Consider the following 18,787-nt stretch of genomic DNA (forward strand, 5'->3'; position numbering starts at 1 on the left):
TAATTTATTAAAACATTGATAATAATTATTTTATGGAAAAATACTATTCCACTTTGAGAGTAAGTTTAATCTTGCACACTTTCATTAATCTAGAACGCTTTCATTAAATTAAATAGACCACTTAACCAAGAAGTTACAAGACTATGGTTACAAGAGTAATCTAAACAAACTAATATGGTTACAAAAGTAATCTAAACTGACTAACTAAAAGCTAATACTCCTAATACTCCCCCTCCACATGGAGATTGAATGTTAGAAACTCCCATCTTGGATAACAATAGGGAAACGAATCAGAGGGCAAAACCTTAGTAAAAATGTCAGCTAACTGAAGACGGGAACGTATAGGAAAAAGCCGAATAAAGTAAGCTTGTCACGAATGAAATGACAATTCAGCTCAATGTATTTCGTACGCTCATGAAATGATGGATTGCAAGTAATGTGTATAGCAGCGTGATTCTCACAAAAAAATAAGTGCAAGCGATTGAAAAGAAACATGTAAATCTTGTAAAAGGTGAGTAAGCCAAATAATCTCACTGGTAGTAACAGCAAGAGCACGATATTCAGCTTCGCCCGAGGAGCGAGAAACAGTAGTTTGTTTCTTAGCCCTCGAGGAAATAAGAGATTGTCCTAGAAAAAATACAAAATCCAATAGTAGACTTCCGAGTGTCAAGACACAAAGCCCAATCTACATTAGAAAATGCAATAAGTTGAAGAAAAGATTTAGATAATCAAATGCCCTGTCCAATAGATCCCTTTAAGTAACGAATAAGATGATGAACAACCTGAATATGAGGTCGTCGAGGCTAAGCCACAAATTGACTGAGTTTATGAACAATAAAAGCAATACCAGGCCGTGAGATCGTAAGATACAATAAGCGACCAATAAGGTGTCGATACATAGTGGGATCTTCCAAAAGAGTACCAACAGAAGCACAAAACTTGGGAACATAGAAGGCTTACATGTAAGAAATCTAGTGTCTTCAAGAATCTGAAGAGCATAATTGCACCGAGAGAGAAAAATACTCGTAGAAGTACGAGCTAGCTCAAGTCTAAAAAATAACGTAGCTGTCCCAAATCTTTGAGTTTAAAAAGACCATGGAGATGAACTTTCAAGGCATCAATCAAAGAGGAAGATGCACCAGTAATGATAATATCATCGACGTAGACAAGAAGGGCAAGAAAGCTATCACCAGAACTTCTTATAAATAGAGAATAATCAGACTTAGTTTGCTTAAAACAAAGGAGTAATAAAGCATGTGAAAACTTGTCAAATCACTAACGAGATGCTTGTTTGAGTCCATAAATGGACTTATGAAGTCGACAAACCAAACGCTCCCCATTAAAAGCAACCTTGTCATGATCATATCCCAAAGGCAAATTCATATACACCTCCTCAAACAAATCCTCATGCAAAAAAGCATTATTTACATCCAGTTGTACTAAAGGCCAATTATATGAAATGACAAGATGAAGTAAGACCTTGACAGTAACTAATTTAGCAATAGGTGAGAAAGTTTTAATATAATCAAGGCCTTCTTGCTGAGTATAACCCTTAGCTTCTTGATCTTGTAAACCCATTCGCATCCAATTGAATGGTGATTGAAAGGCAAAGGCACTATGAATCAAGTATTATTAGCTTCCATGGCATCCAATTCAGCACGCATTGCATCCCGCCAATGAGAGTGAGGAACCGCCTAATGGTAATATGTTGGTTCATAATGGGCTGAAACATTCATACAAAATGACGATACCCAAATGACAAGGAAGCATATGACAAATAATTTCACAATGGATATCTCAAGGAAGTATAAGGTAATGAAGAAGACTGGAGAAGGTTGCAGTGATAATCTTGAAAGCAAGATGGTTTCTAAATAGAACGAGAAGACTGTCGGAGAGCAGTTAATGCCAAATTTCCAGTGTTAACGACAGGCAAAATCAAATGGTCATTAGCAGCAAAAGAATCAACATTACTATTATTTGGCTCAGTAGAATGATAAGAATCAGCAAAAATACCATCAGAAACCAAGGCATTAGGAGAACTAGTAGATATATCATCACATAAATCAGTATGTAAAGCATCCGAAGACAATGCAGAGGACAAACCATCATTAACCGCATAAGAAGAACAAGCAGTGGTCATGGGCAATCGAAAATAATAAAAAGATTTGGCAAGACAATGTCTGGAAAAGGATCAACAACAACATTTTCCAGAGAAATATTGTGAAATGGGAAAATATGCTCATGAAAAATATCACGTGAAATGAAAATCTGCCCCTTCTCAATATCATAAAGGTGATACCCTTTCATGCCAGGTGGATAACCAAGAAAAATAAAAGCAATTTCTCGTGGATGAAACTAAGAACGTTGTGGCAGTTAATGTGGATGCAAAACAGAGACAGCCAAATATACGTAGATAAGAATAATCAGCAAGATGTCCATGTAAGCGTTCAAAAGAGGTATACCATTCCAAAACAGGAGAAGGACAACGATTAATCAGAAAAGAGGCAGTAATGACACATCTCCCTAAAATTTAATAGGTATCCGAAACTAAAAATATAAGGACCTAGCCACATTCAATAAATACTGATGTTTTCTTTCCACTACAGAATTCTATTCCGATCGATCCACACAAGAATATTGATGAATTACCCCTTTGGCATGAAAAAAATTAGTAAAAGCTAATTCTGGGACATTATTCGAACGAAATTGTTTAATGTCTTTACCAAATTGAATTTTAACCAGTTGGAATAAACGAGTAACAATAGGTAAAGTATCACATGTATGGTGCATCAGATATATCCAAGTATAATGCGAAAAATCATCTACAATTGTGAGAAAATATCGAAATTTAGCATGTGTAGGGGCTTGATAAGGTCCCCAAATATCACAATGTACTAAATCAAATGAACTATTTGCAATGTTATTGTGAGAAACAAATGACAACTTCTTTTGTTTAGCTAGAGGACTAACTAAACAAGGATCAGCAGTTACAGACTTGTTTGAAAATTGTAAGTCTGATTATAAAGCTAACAGATGCTTATTTGATGGGTGTCCGAGCCTAGCATACCAAGTATGAATGGTAGACATACTAAAAACAGTACAAACTGAATCAAAAGAACCAACAAGAACATATAAGCCTTTCCAAAGACTACCATTGCCAATCGTCTTCGACGAAAACTTGTCCTGGAGAATAAAAAGGGAGAGAAATCTCACCCATTTTCAGGAGAAGAGCTGATAACAGAGAGGAGCTTCTACGGCTATCGCGCGCTAGTGTCTCCATCTGTGTTTCTTATCTCTTTCTCTAAATTGGGTTGTAACTTTTCTTTGCCCATTTCGTTTTCTTTTTCTCCCATGAGCTAAACCTCATCTTGGGGGAGATTTAAACATTGTAACTATTGAACAACTAACACTCTAGCTATTTTCTTCTTGCTATTTTATACAGCTGCGAGTATTTTCCTTCATGTTACTAAACATTGTTGGCCACCTTGTTTAGTATGCTAGCTTCTGAATGACCCGGAAGGGCTTATAGTTAGTTGACTTACTTTATTTGTGATTAGCTACTTTTTTTAGTAGGTTCGTGGATACTCAGGAATGGGATCCCCTAGTCATGCTTAAAACTTGTGTTTATTGCTTGGTTATCTAGCAACAGGAGTTGTGGGTATTCATGTTTGGGTATCTCGAAAGGGAACCATGTCGAGTTAAGCAATAGCGAGTAACTTCATGCTAGAGTAGAGGTTAGGATTTAGCACCTTTTCCTGTCGTCAGCTCTCTCCCCGAAAATGGATAGATTCCTCCTCCTTGTCGTTTCAGCTCTCAAACGTGTGTCTCTATTGGGATCTGTGTGTGACTGCTAGGGCAAAATGTCCCTTTCTTATCGTGTCCCGTTTTTAGGGCAACCAGCTGAAAACTGTATGGGCATGGTAAATTCCTGTGTCTGGGCTGTTAATTGTGTTGTAAATCCATGCTCCAGCGTTGCTTCGCTACAGCTTTCGTCTACTCTGTCTTGAACATGCTTTTTCTACTCTTCTCTAGGCTTAGCACCCTATTCATGCTTATCTTTTTTTTCCAAGCCTGCGCATTTAAGCCAAAAATAAGAGAGTTTAGTACAATTTTTAGCCAAAGCATTCAAGACCTGGGACTTTAGCTCGAAGTTCGGTTTATAAGATTTTTTCGTGCTGCTTAAGTGTGACGCCCCCAAAATTTCACTACTTAACAAGATGACGTAACTATATTACCTATTCACTCCCCCCCCCCTTCCATTAAGGCAACATAAAGTGTAATGCCCTCGAAAATACATCCTGAAATATCGAAATAATACGATCATTCCCCTGTTCCTTCACCCTTCAATACAAAGACGTGAAACAGTTACCTTAAAGATAATCAGTTACTGACAACACAATCAATTCCTACAAGTTCGTGTCCGCCTTAGTGGCTAGCAATCCCACAAAAAATAAAAGAAAAACAATCATTTAGTCCAGTAATCCAGAGTGCATCAGTGGCTCAAATACTAACAATAATCGGAAGACATTAGTTCGCCTAATAAGAATGAATAAAGAGAAAGAAAATGTTCCGTGAGTCAACCCAATGTCTAGTACACCTCTAACTATAAGTTTTTCACGCTACTCGCAATGAACGACAGTTTCCACCATCCTAGCCAACACAACTAGTGATCCCTCCTCGGTCAAGCCTCTTCCACGTCATCACCACGGTTAGGGGCCCTGTTCGCACCTGAAACAATTAAGGTAGGAGGGGTGAGTATATAAAATACTTCGTAAGTAGCCCTCCCTAACTAATCACAACAGAATGCTCGTAATCAGAACAACATCAAACACAATAGCAAAACAAACCACCAGGCAACAAGAGATGATAACAGTAGATTAACATTACCATATAAGCATCCAAACACCCAAACTTCCAGGACTTCGACTACACGACCCACTAACCTGTGACCCACTCGAGCTAAAATTTGTTCTACCTTTTACCTTAGTACTCCAAGTCTAACTCTTCGGGTGTATCGGCCCTTGACATTTATCCCCCAAGATACCGACCTCCCTCTAAAAAGCTTGGCTTTCGACCTTGCCATTTATCCCCAAGGCCTTGAACTGCGCACCAGTCCTTGACATTTATCCCCAAGGTACCGATGACTACTCGGCGTATTGGTTCTTGAAATTTATCCCCAAGACCCCAATACTCCTCTACAGAACTTGATATTCGGCCTTGTCGTTTATCCCCAAGGTACCGATGGCTACCAGCGTATTGGTCCTTGACATTTATCCCCAAGGCCCCAATACTCCTTTATAGAAAACTTGGTGTCCGGCCTTGTCATTTATCCCCAAGGTCTTCTACCCCCGGAGCCTTAACATCCGGTAGGGACTATTGCCCACGAGGCCACAACACCGATACATCCACTTTCATTACAAGGTAAACCATGCATTCGCAACATCGTCATTCGCTAAAACTTTACCACATAACCCTCAAATCATCCTCTACAAGGCCTTGTGTATTCCAAAGACTAGCATGCGTTTTCACTTCCGACAACCCACATGATAACAACAGTTAACTAGCCCCCATCACTCTAGTCAACTCCCACTAACCCTTCCAAGACAACTTGAAAGTCACCCACATTCCAAGTCACAACACAATTGTTCAGCATACTTTTAGATGTACGAAAGGAAACACTACCCAACAGCTTCCAACTAAACAACATAAAACTAAATAACATACAATGAGCATATGTATTTCGAAAGTCACCACATTCCAAGTCACAACACAATTGTTCAGCATACTTTTAGACGTACGAAAGAAAACACAACCCAACATGTTTCCAAATGTCATAGATCAAATTCTCCCAACCATAATAATCAGAACTGACCAGTCACATTCAATGACAAGTAACCATGCATGCTCATAATGTCTAACAATAGAATTAGTGACATGTAACTCAACAACAATAACTAGGCGTTCACAAAAACCAAAACTAACAATTTCTATACACACGAAGTAAACTATTCTAACAAAATCAGCACAAAACCATTCCATTAACATTCAATAACGCACGCACTCGCCCCCTAGTGCTACTTACACACTATTATGCTCCTAGGTCATATGTCAATTCAACACCTAATCAACAATAGACAAATAGAAATAATTAACACAAAATTTCCAGCCAACGAAATTCAATATAAGGGATCTTGCAACGTCCGTTACCGTAAAAATCGCCTTCGTCTAGGTGCAGGTAACTCCGGCCTAACTCGAATAAATGTGGGTTGAGTAAAACGAGCTTCTAATGGTTATGGGTAAGCACCGAAAGCAAAAACTGCTGCTGTCCAAGCTATTTTATCAACAAAAGAACTCACCAAAACGATACCCACTACGCCGTGTGCTGCAAGGACCCGCGCCGCGATCTCCGACCACCAAGGGAGACCGAACCCGCTCGCGAGAGGGGGATGCGTCGCTGGAAAATGCCCCAGAACTGCACCCACGCCGCACCTCCGCCGCTGCTGCTGCTGCCCAACACCGCGCGCACGTCGTTGCTGCAGCAAAGCTGCGCGTCCGACGCCGTTCGATGCCACACGCCGTTGCTGTCCAGAGCCACGTGCCTGCTGCTGCCCGCGTCCCGCCGCCTGCTATCGTCCACCGGAGATGGGCACCGCTGAAGAATGGGTCGGCGGTGGAAGGAAAAACGGAAGAAGGAAAACGGGGGGGGGGGGGGTGTGTATAACGAAGAAAGTGGGTTTAGGGGGCTAGGGTTTTCTCTTCCCTTTTCTTTTGTTTTAAAACAAAAACCCACTTGGGCTAGGGTTTTCCCTTTTACCTCTCTTTTGTTTTTTTTTTTTTAAATAAGGAAGGTCCACTTACCCAATTACTTTTTGTTAAAACAAAACAAAGCCCACAAACGAGAAATTAGAATCCTATTTCTAACCTCCTTAAGCCTAATTATATCCCATAATATAATTAAGTAATTGGTCCATTGACCCAGGACAAAAGCCAAAGAAGCGGACTCCTCGCTAAACCACAATTAAATAAGTACGTACACGTCAATAAATCACAACAATTTCCGCAACAGCTCAAAATTAAATTAAATGAAACATTTAAATTAAATTAAAAAGATTTCTAAGAAAAGAGGCCCCGAGACTCGAGAGTAACCTAACCTGAGTAACGCGGGGCGTTACATTAAGAGCTAAAACCGACACACTTAGTCATCTTTGTATAAAATTACCCAAATAAACACTAGAATAACTCTCTTTTGGAGAGTTATCAGTTAGTCACGAGCACGTGTATCGAACATTCCCAAATGCGGAGGTGACGTAAACTAGCTTTACAATCCTTCTATAGTTCAAAGGGTGTTTAAAAAACATTGTTCGATGGAACTATGTTCAAAATGTACATGGCAGTCTTTACTACATAACCCCAAAACGAGCTATGCAACTGAGCGTAGCTCATCATTGATCGAACCATGTTTAACAAGGTTTTGTTTCTCCTTTCTGATACACCGTTGTTTTGAGGTGTATCAGAAGTTGAGAGTTGGAACGTGATTCCATGTTTTATCATATAGTCCTGGAATCTCAAGTCTATATACTCTCCATCCCAATTGGATTAATGTGTTTTAATGGTTTTACCTAATTGATTTTCAACTTCGGTCTTGTACTCCTTGAACTTTTAAAGGGCTTTAAACTTGTGTTGCATTAGGTATAGATAAAAATACCTTGAAAAATCATCTATAAAAGATATGAAGTGTTCATACCCTCCTCGAGCTTTAATATTCATCGGACCACAAAGGTCCGAATGTATAAGTTCTAAAGGCTCTTTGGCTCTGTAACCGTTTCTAGTAAAAGGTCTTTTAGTCATCTTGGCTTCAAGACAAGATTCACATGGTGCTAAAGAGTCGTTTTCTAACTCGCTTAGAAGGCCACTCTTAACCAATCTCTCAATCCTATTAAGATTAATGTGGCCCAATCTTAAGTGTCAAAGATGATATTTTATTTTGGAGAAACTTTTTGCCTTTTAGTTTGAGTTTTAGCACTTTTAAACAACTTTGTATTTAAAACTTCTTTAGTAATGATTGGTCTTAGCACATACAAATTGTTTTCAAGTTTAGCAGAAGAAATATTCACACAATTTCTGAAAATGAACATTTCATTTGTATTAAATGAAACAGAGTACAAATGTTCTAACAAACAAGAAATTGAAATTAAGTTCCTTTTGATTTTTGGAACTACGTACACATTATCTAATAATATATACATATTATTATTTGTAAATAGCTTGAGCTCCCCTACTGCCACAGTTGAGACGACTTCTCCGGTTCCGACCTTGAGAGTCATCTCTTCGACTTCAAGCTGCCCCTAGGAACTAATTCCCTAAACAAAGAACAAACATTGTTTGTGTCTCCTGAATCCAATACCTAGGCAGAATCATCATTCTCTAACAAACATGTTTCCAAAACCAGTAAATCGTATTTACCTTCTTTGGCTTTCTTCTTTTCGGCCAGGTATTTCGGGCAGTTGTACTTCCAATGCCCTCCACGTTGCAGTGGAAACATTTCCCCTTGTCTGCAACCTCAGTCTTACCTTTCTTAGCAGCACCAGCAGCAGAGTTAGGCTTGGGCCCCTTACCACTACCCTTCTTTTTCTTGAAAGTCTTACTTCCAGAGAACAGCATGTAGATTTGGTTCCATAGGTCGAACCTCGGTGGAACCTTTTGGTGGTTGCAACATTTGCCTCCCCCTTCTGTCCCTTATTTTTCATAAGTGACTGGTAGGTCTGCAGCTCATTAAAGAGCGTGGTAAGAGTCTACTCTAGTGTATTCATAACCGCGTTGCTGTGGAATTGCAGGAAAACATTAGGAAGAGATTCTAGAATGAAGCTGACCGACTCTGCTCATCTATGACGACCTCGTTCATCTCCACCACATTGAAGTGGACCATCAGGTTGAGAATGTGTTATCGCATTGATGAGTCCTCCTTCATGCGGGAGATATAAATGAACTTAAGGACTTCATGTTGAGCTTGTGAGAACGGTTGTCCAAACATGCTCTATAGCGAGTCCATGATCTCCTTGGCAGTGACCATGTTATCGTGCTTCTTAGCAAGCACATCAGATATGCTCGCCAAAATGTAGACCTTAGCCTTGTTGGCCTTGATCCACCGGTTATAGACGTTGTGCACCGCTAAAGTGGCATTAGGCATAGGAGCTTGAGGACATTCCTCTTGCAAGACGAACCTAAGATCATCTATTACGAGTATAGTGTTTAGGTTAGATTTCCACTGTTTATAATTCTCGCTGTTAAGTTTTTCAGCAGCTAAAAGGGCAATAATAGAAGTCAACATGCTGAAACTAAAAACAAAGCTATATCAGTTTCATGCATTATCCTTTAGTCCAAACGTATTTTAACAAAAGTAACAAGCACCCTAACATAATTATTTTACAACGACGCTTCAGTGATTTAGATAGGTACTCCTTCACTGAATTGAGACGTTCTTAACTAAATCTTACACCAGAATAACTATTATTCCTATAATCATTAGTCACCGTTTATTTGGTTAAGGAATTGCTAACTAGCTTAATAATTTCCCGTAAGTGTGGCTGTTAGGGTTGACTTTTTACTGCAGAAACATGTGTCGGTAACCCTGTTTGACCACGTTTTTTACCCATTTCCCATTATTATTTGCCAAAAACGACCCCATATTCTTAAAGTAGAACATACATAGATTATTTCTGAATAAAAACCAAACTATGGTACTTTAGGAAAAATATGAGATAAATGCGGTCAAAGTTGGAAGAAAATAACAGAAGTCTGTTTTTTGCAGAATTGCACCTGACGCATTTTTGGAGGGCATTTTGTCAAAACGCACGTTTTGATTAATGAAGGGCAATGAGGACATTTCCCACATGTTTAAAACCGTGAGTCCAAGTGAGGTGGTTAGGTGAATCTCAACCCTTTTCCACCTAAAATGGAGGGGAGTTTCAACAAACCCATGGTGCTATAAAAGGAAGTCATCCATCCCTCAGCAAATCATCCTTTCCAAGCTTTATTTCATCTTCTGTTAGATGCTCTCTAGTTGTAGAACACGTTTTTAGGGTTTATGTTAACGTTCTAGTTGTTCATTTTTTTGTTTTTCATAATTTTACCTTTCGTAGTGCTTTTAATTAAAGTTCTTACTTCCGTTCTTTGTTCATTCTGTTCTTTTAAAAGTTCTTTAGTGAGTTTCAACTCCCCTCACGCTCGAGAGAGAAGAGGGTCAAGCTAGAACTCCTTGTACGACTTATTTATTCATTTAAATTCAATGAAAAATACTTTCTTCAAGCATTACATACTTGAAGGGTCACGTACAAACAGCATGCTATGCAAAGAATCCACACATCATGCTTATCAATAACTTCAAGCTTTAAGTAAAAAGAAACATATTAAAAGAAGCAGTTTATGCATAAGTTTAACTAAACATGCACCATGCATGTCAAACTCATTCTTACATCTAAACTCACTAGTTCTCTTTCCTAGTTCCTCCAAGACTTACTCCTTCAAGTCGAATCGACCTCTGACCTCGCATAGCCAAGGCATCCACACTTCTCCACGGTGCTCGACGTTGGACGTTGACATTTATCCCCAAGGCCTCAACTACTACCAAACGTAATGGTCCATAGCCTCCAAGCAACTCCTAACCTATCACACTATGTTAGTCCTCCAAGTCTAACTCCTCGATCGTATCGGCCCTTGCCATTTATCCCCAAGGCCCGACACTCATCTACAAAGGCTTGGCGTTCGACCTTGCCATTTATCCCCAAGGCGTCAAATTGTGCATCACATTATATTAGTCCTCCAAGTCTAACTCCTCGAATCGGTTCGGCCCTTGCCATTTATCCCCAAGGCCCGACACTCATCTACAGAGGCTTGGCGTTCGACCTTGTCATTTATCCCCAAGGTTTCAAACTGTGCATCACATTATATTAATCCTCCAAGTCTAACTCCTCGAATCGTATCGGCCCTTGCCATTTATCCTCAAGGCCCGACACTCATCTACAGAAGCTTGGCGTTCGACCTTGCCATTTATCCCCAAGGCTTCAAGCTGTGCATCGACCCTTGACATTTATCCCCAAGGTATCGACGACTACTCAACGTATTGGTCCTTGACCGCCACCACATCAAGACCCAATACTAATTCAACAAAATAGAATCACCGTGCCGACCCCCGACCCTTTGTACCCGGAGCCTCGACACTCATCTCTACCAAGTTGGGGTATCGATCCCCGACCTTTGCACCTGGAGCCTCGATACCCAACTCGTGACGTGCCAACCTTTTTGGCCCTGTTAGTTCTCCATTTACTGTATTACATCCCGAAACTCTCACCAAAGTCCTACTACATACTTTCTAGGCCATGACTCATGCAGCACTCAACTCACAATAAAACCAGCATGCTTCCAGAACCAAAAACAGTAAGCTAAAAATGAGATGACAGGTCTACATGCATGCGCAACACAACAGATTTCTCCCATATTATTTCAGTATGCTTTTATGAACACAACCATACAACGATAAAATCATCCATAATCAATAATGCTTTCAGAAATCCCACTAAGCATCAAATCCAACAACGCAAAGCAAATCAATTATAAACAACCAGAACCAACACTATTTCATTCAACTAGTTATAATCATTAGCCAATATTCACTAAGACACAATCAACTTACATATTAATAAATAATAAACACACCGAAAGCACCAAACAATTCATACATATTCATACAACAAACATCCCCCAAGTAAGAACTACTTACACACTCTCAACGTTCCTAATTCTTCGGTTGATTCGGCACCTAGGCATTCAAATAAAAAAACAGCATGTCAAGAAGACAGTTTCAGTCATAAAAATCAGTTATATGGAGGGTTCGAAAGGTCCGTTACCACAAAAACGATTTCGTTTGAGTGTGGGTAACTCATATCTAACTCGAGCAAGGGTGGATAACGTAGATCGGGTTTCAAACGCGTGTGGGTAAGTGTCAAACACCACGTAACTGCTGCTGTCCACGTTTTGCAGCAGAGGAACGCGTCGAAACAACTTCCAACGACTTCGTTTTGCTATCCGTTACTACAAAACGACTTCGCTTAGGTGTGGGTAACTCTTATCTAACTCGAGCAAGGGTGGGTAACATAAATCGGGCTTCTAACGGGTGTGGATAAGGACCAAACACCATGAAACTGCTGCTGTCCACGTTTTGCAGCAGAGGAACGCATCGAAACAACTTCCAACGACTTCGTTTTGCTATCCGTTAATACAAAACAACTTCGTTTAGGTGTGGGTAACTCTTATCTAACTCGAGCAAGGATGGGTAACGTAAATCGGGCTTCGAACGGGTGTGGTTAAGCACCAAACACCACAATACTACTGCTGTCCACGTTTTGCAGCAGAGGAACGCGCCGAAACGACTTCCAACGACTTTGTTTTGCTGTCCGCTACCACAAAACGACTTCACTTATATGTGGGTAGCTTAGATCTAGTTCGGATAGGTGTGGGTAAGGGTTGAATATCGCCGGAATGAAGAAAAACACTACCAAAAACACTGCTGTCGGTGACGCCGTCCGCTGCCATTGCCAGTGACGCCGATCGCCGCCGCTACCTCACCGGAGAAAACAAAGAGAGGAGGGGGGGGGGGGGGCGGCTGAAACAAATGGAGAAGAAAGAGATGTGGGGTAGCTTAAGGTTTCATTTCCTTTATTTTTTGTTTTAATTTACGTTCTTTTTGTTTTAAAAACTACAAGCCCAATCCCTTATTCTTAAAGGAGACCCAACTAAATAACATAATGGCCCAAAACAATAAGCCCAATAATTATACTTTAGAAATCAAATAAAACCCACAACAACCTGAAATAAAATAGTTAACTGAAACTGTAAAACCCAAGAATAATAATCCACAGAACAAGTAGAATTTAGGAAAAAAAATCCTAAAACCCGTGAATTTAAGATTTAACTAAAAAAATCTCCTATACAGGTCGAGAACTTAAATTATCTTAATCCAATGAAATTAAACTTAATTCTAATTGAGCCAAAAATTAGAATTTCAAAATTATAAAATCCAAGAATTACAGTTATCAGCTTAGGGAAAAATCCAAAGATACTATTTATTTCTTAAAATATACGAGTCAGAGAACGCGGGGCGTTACATACAACCCACCTTAAAAAAACTTTCGCCCTCGAAAGTTGACCGATAGCACAACTCTAAACTCTAGGGCATTATAGACTACCCACCTTAAGAACTTTCGTCTTTGAAAGTTGACTAGTCAAGCGATCCTTGTCGCTTTACCAATATCTTCTTACTCCTTAGTTGCTTCCTTGCAACAACTTTACTAAGACGACCTTTTGCTGCTTAAGGTTTTGGTTTCTCTAACCTAGATCTTAATAGGTCTCAGTCAAAGCAGAAGCTTCACCTACCTAAGCTAACTTGCTGTCCAATCAAGTGACGGTCGTCATTTCTCTTTTTTTTTTCTTCAGCATCTAAAGAGCTTTTCCTACCATCACAATTATATGACAACTATCATCGAGCCGAACGATGTGAGGATCTATAGCGAACAACCTAATGATTCCAACTTTAACTAGCTTACCAACACAGGCATGGGGAACAAGGGATGACTCAACATCTAGTTCCTTTCGTGGGTCATCAAGTCTTCCTTAGACCTTGGATGAAATTCTTAAGCTCTTATAGGTTCAAATAACATTGGAGAACTTTTTCCACTTCCATTACTTGAGTAAGAAACAACAACTAAACCAACAACTTCAAACTCTATGTTCACTCGCCAACAACAAGTAGGGAACAAGGAAATGACTCACCTTGAGCCACCAAAATACACAAGCAAAACTCAGCAGACTAAAATAACTCATGCAACGACAAATCCAAGGGAAATGGTAGAGTCCCAACAAGCACTTAAAAGAGATAAAACTTAGTGAAAGAGTATCTGCTACCATAACATCCACATCTTTTACTTCTTCCTGAGTGAGTGCAAGGACGTCTTCCTTTTGTCCATTACTTTGCACTAGTGCCACTGGAAGCGTCTTACGTATTGTGGTCCGGGTGTTCAAACTATTCATCGAACATTCTCTAACGTAATGGCCAACCTTCTTGCACTTAAAGCATATCCTCTTTTTCTCCCAACACGGCCCAGTATGATGATTCAGACAGAAGGAACACAATGAGGGAGTGTCTCGTGTCCATATTTGTTGTTGAGGGGCCCTAAAAGTTTGGCTTAAAGAGGACGATGAAAACTTCCTTTTAACTTTATGTGAGGTGCCCATCTCTTGGTCAACTTGGCTATCTCTTGGAATATTCTCATCAAGAAATAGGGCACTCTCGAGAGCTGCGGTGTAAGTGGTTGGTTCCATAATTGCAACTAGTCCTCTAATTTCCCCACAGAGACTGTTGATAAAACGCTTTATCCTTTTAGCTTTAGTACCAACCAATTTTGGAACAAAGTTTGACAATTCTGCAAACTTCCTTTCGTACTGAGCCACTGTCGTGTTTCCTTGTGTAAGATGTATGAACTCTGTCTCCTCGTTAAAACGTTCATCGATGTAGAGAACGAAAGCTAGACTATCGACTCGAACTTGGGTGTCGCCTTGACGAGTCATACCAATCGATACTAGCAAACCTTCTAATGAGATCAACCCTCGAGGTATGCTCGAGCGAATAGAAAGCTCAACATGGTGCTCTGCATCATCTTCAGGAATCACATGCGTGGTTGTTTGACTCTTAACTTTGTGAGATGCCATTGACTGGAAGAAGTATACTAAGATTATTTAACTAAGCTACTAACCAATTACAAATAAAAGTACTAACCTTTAAGCAAGGGTAACAACCTAAGTATTATAACATAAAACAAATATTTCAAACATGAGCAAATAAATTGAACATAAAAGGGAACTGAGTCTATAAGTTAAACAACAATGAGGTAACAAGTCAACATACCTGGTGATGGAGATGAGACCAAGAAAGACCACAACCCTAAACGACCTAGGTTCTAGGCCAGTCTACAGGACCATCTCCGCTCTGATACCAACTGTAACGCCCCAGAATTCTCAACATTTCCAAACGGGGACCGTTACTAAGACTACCTAAAATTTTCACTTAAACAAGAGAATTATCTTCACAACAAGACTAAACAATAAAACTATCATGCTTCTTCTGCGCTACTCTGATTCAATACTCACGAGAGCTTGAACAATCAAAACAACAACACTAAAGATTTAAGAGAAACTCAAATCCTTTACAGATAATCCATTTAATTACCAACTTCACATTATCCAAACTCCTCAAGGAAACTTTTACTAATCATAAACCATCCACTAAATGAAAATTAACATCTCGAATGGCAACGAAGCAAAAGCTAACTCAAGTTCGATCAACTTAAACAAATGTATTCATAAGTATCCTAAGAAGATTACAGTCCTAGAGTTCAAGAAGCTAACAGAATTAATGTTCTAAAAAGAATAATGAATTGACCACCATAAACATCCTTTAAACCATAAAACTAAACAAAACCAACCACTAACAACTCAACTAGAAGATGAAATAACTGCAACTATCCTAACTAAAAGAATTAAATACACGCAACACAGCTAATGGTCTTTCCGATTAAGCCTCCTCCTCGCCACCACCATTCCAAAGAGTAACCCTGTTACCTACAAAGTCTAGTGAGAAAAATAAGGGGTGAGTACACCCACGGTACCCAGTAAGCATTACATACTTGAAGGGTCACGCACAAACAGCATGCTATGCAAAGAATCCACACATCATGCTTATCAATAACTTCAAGCTTTAAGTAAAAAGAAACATAGTAAAAGAAGCAGTTTATGCATAAATTTAACTTAACATGCACCATGCATGTCAAACTCATTCTTACATCTAAACTCACTAGTTCTCTTTCCTAGTTCCTCCAAGACTTACTCCTTCAAGTCGAATCGACCTCTGACCTCGCATAGCCAAGGCATCCACACTTCTCCACGGTGCTCGACGTTGGACATTGACATTTATCCCCAAGGCCTCAACTACTACCAAAAGTAATGGTCCTTAGCCTCCAAGCAACTCCTAACCTATCACACTATGTTAGTCCTCCAAGTATAACTCCTCGAATCGTATTGGCCCTTGCCATTTATCCCCAAGGCCTCACACTCATCTACAGAGGCTTGGAGTTCGACCTTGCCATTTATCCCCAAGGCTTCAAACTGTGCATCACATTATATTAGTCCTCCAAGTCTAACTCCTCGAATCGGTTCGGCCCTTGCCATTTATCCCCAAGGCCCGACACTCATCTACAGAGGCTTGGCGTTCGACCTTGCCATTTATCCCCAAGGTTTCAAACTGTGCATCACATTATATTAGTCCTCCAAGTCTAACTCCTCGAATCGTATCGGCCCTTGCCATTTATCCTCAAGGCCCGACACTCATCTAGAGAGGTTTGGCGTTCGACCTTGCCATTTATCCCCAAGGCTTCAAACTGTGCATCGACCCTTGACATTTATCCCCAAGGTATTGACGACTACTCAACGTATTGTTCCTTGACCGCCACCACATCAAGACCCAATACTAATTCAACAAAATAGAATCACCGTGCCGACCCCCGACCCTTTGTACCCGGAGCCTCGACACACATCTCTACCAAGTTGGGGTATTGATCCCCGACCTTTGCACCTGGAGCCTCGATACCCAACTAGTGACGTGCCAGCCTTTTTGGCCCTGTTAGTTCTCCATTTACTGTATTACATCCTGAAACTCTCACCAGAGTCCTACTACATACTTTCTAGGCCATGACCCATGCAGCACTCAACTCACAATAAAACCAGCATGCTTCCAGAACCAAAAACAGTAAGCTAAAAATGAGATGACAGGTCTACATGCATGCGCAACACAACAGATTTCTCCCATATTATTTCAGTATGCTTTTATGAACACAACCATACAACGATAAAACCATTCATAATCCATGTTGCTTTCAGAAATCCCACTAAGCATCAAATCCAACAACGCAAAGCAAATCAATTATAAACAACCAGAACCAACATTATTTCATTCAACTAGTTATAATCATTAGCCAATATTCACTAAGACACAATCAACTTACATATTAATAAATAATAAACACACCGAAAGCACCAAACAATTCATACATATTCATACAACAAACATCCCCCAAGTAAGAACTACTTACACACTCTCAATGTTCCTAATTCTTCGGTTGATTCGGCACCTAGGCATTCAAATAAAAAAACAGCATGTCAAGAAGACAGTTCCAGTCATAAAAATCAGTTATAAGGAGGGTTCGAAAGGTCCATTACCACAAAAACGATTTCGTCTGAGTGTGAGTAACTCATATCTAACTCGAGCAAGGGTGGGTAACGTAGATCGGGTTTCAAACGCGTGTGGGTAAGTGCCAAACACCACGAAACTGCTGCTGTCCACGTTTTGTAGCAGAGGAATGCGTCGAAACAACTTCCAACGACTTCGTTTTGCTATCCGTTACTACAAAACGACTTCGCTTAGGTGTGGGTAACTCTTATCTAACTCGAGCAAGGGTGGGTAACGTAAATCGGGCTTCTAACGGGTGTGGATAAGGACCAAACACCATGAAGCTACTGCTGTCCACGTTTTGCAGCAGAGGAACGCATCAAAACAACTTCCAACGACTTCGTTTTGCTATCCGTTACTACAAAACGACTTCGTTTAGGTGTGGGTAACTCTTATCTAACTCGAGCAAGGATGGGTAACGTAAATCGGGCTTCGAACGGGTGTGGTTAAGCACCAAACACCACAAAACTGCTGCTGTCCACGTTTTGCAGCAGAGGAACTCGTCGAAACGACTTCCAACGACTTTGTTTTGCTGTCCGCTACCACAAAACGATTTCACTTATATGTGGGTAGCTTAGATCTAGTTTGGATAGGTGTGTGTAAGGGTCGAATATCGCCGGAATGAAGAAAAACACTACCAAAAACACTGTTGTCGGTGACGCCGTCCGCTGCCATTGCCAGTGACGCCGATCGCTGCCGCTACATCGCCGGAGAAAACAAAGGGGGGGGGGCGGCTGAAACAAATGGAGAAGAAAGAGATGTGGGGTAGCTTAGGGTTTCCTTTCCTTTATTTTTTGTTTTAATTTACATTCCTTTTGTTTTAAATACTAAAAGCCCAATCCCTTATTCTTAAAGAAGGCCCAACTAAATAACACAATGGCCCAAAACAATAAGCCCAATAATTATACTTTAGAAATCAAATAAAACCCACAACAACCCGAAATAAAATAGTTATCTGAAACTCTAAAACCCAAGAATAATAATCCACAGAAAAAGTAGAATTTAGGAAAAAAAATCCTAAAACCCGTGACTTTAATATTTAACTAAAAAAATCTCCTATACAGGTCGAGAACTTAAATTATCTTAATCCAATGAAATTAAACTTAATTCTAATTTAGCCAAAAATTAGAATTTCAAAATTATAAAATCCAAGAATTAAAGTTATCAGCTTAAGGAAAAATCCAAAGACACTATTTATCTCTTAAAATAAACGAGTCAGAGAACGCGGGGCGTTACAGAAGGTTTGAGGGTCGAAGTCTTAACCTTCGTAGAATTAGGGCATCAAAGACTTCCTTGACAAATGGAGATTCTTTAGGTTCTCCATCTTCGAGAGCTTGATCAGACTTGCTCTCGTACTTCTTCTTTAGAGCTGCAACCTCAGTATCAATCTTACTTTTTAAAAGGTCAAAATTCGCCCTTGTCACGTGACCTTGTGTTCGACCTCAGATAACTTAG

At 39.9% G+C, this 18,787-nt stretch overlaps 1 long non-coding RNA gene across 2 annotated transcripts; it reads right to left on the bottom strand.

Moving 5' to 3' along the window:
* Window positions 1–1,182: 1,182 nt before the first annotated feature.
* Window positions 1,183–18,107, bottom strand: LOC111024508 (uncharacterized). 2 transcript variants are annotated; one of them, XR_015788973.1, is made up of 5 exons: window positions 17,323–18,107; window positions 17,196–17,234; window positions 4,598–4,728; window positions 3,750–4,071; window positions 1,183–1,723 (listed from the first exon to the last, which is right to left on the bottom strand). It is a non-coding gene; the product is annotated as an uncharacterized LOC111024508 (long non-coding RNA). The 2 variants fall into 2 exon arrangements; XR_015788972.1 differs by having other exon boundaries at window positions 4,370–4,728.
* Between the last annotated feature and the right edge of the window lie 680 nt (window positions 18,108–18,787).

The sequence above is a fragment of the Momordica charantia genome (genome assembly GCF_013281855.1).
Source record: "Momordica charantia cultivar OHB3-1 chromosome 11 unlocalized genomic scaffold, Mcharantia_2.0 BLBB01000011.1, whole genome shotgun sequence".
In the NCBI taxonomy this organism is placed as follows: domain Eukaryota; kingdom Viridiplantae; phylum Streptophyta; class Magnoliopsida; order Cucurbitales; family Cucurbitaceae; genus Momordica; species Momordica charantia.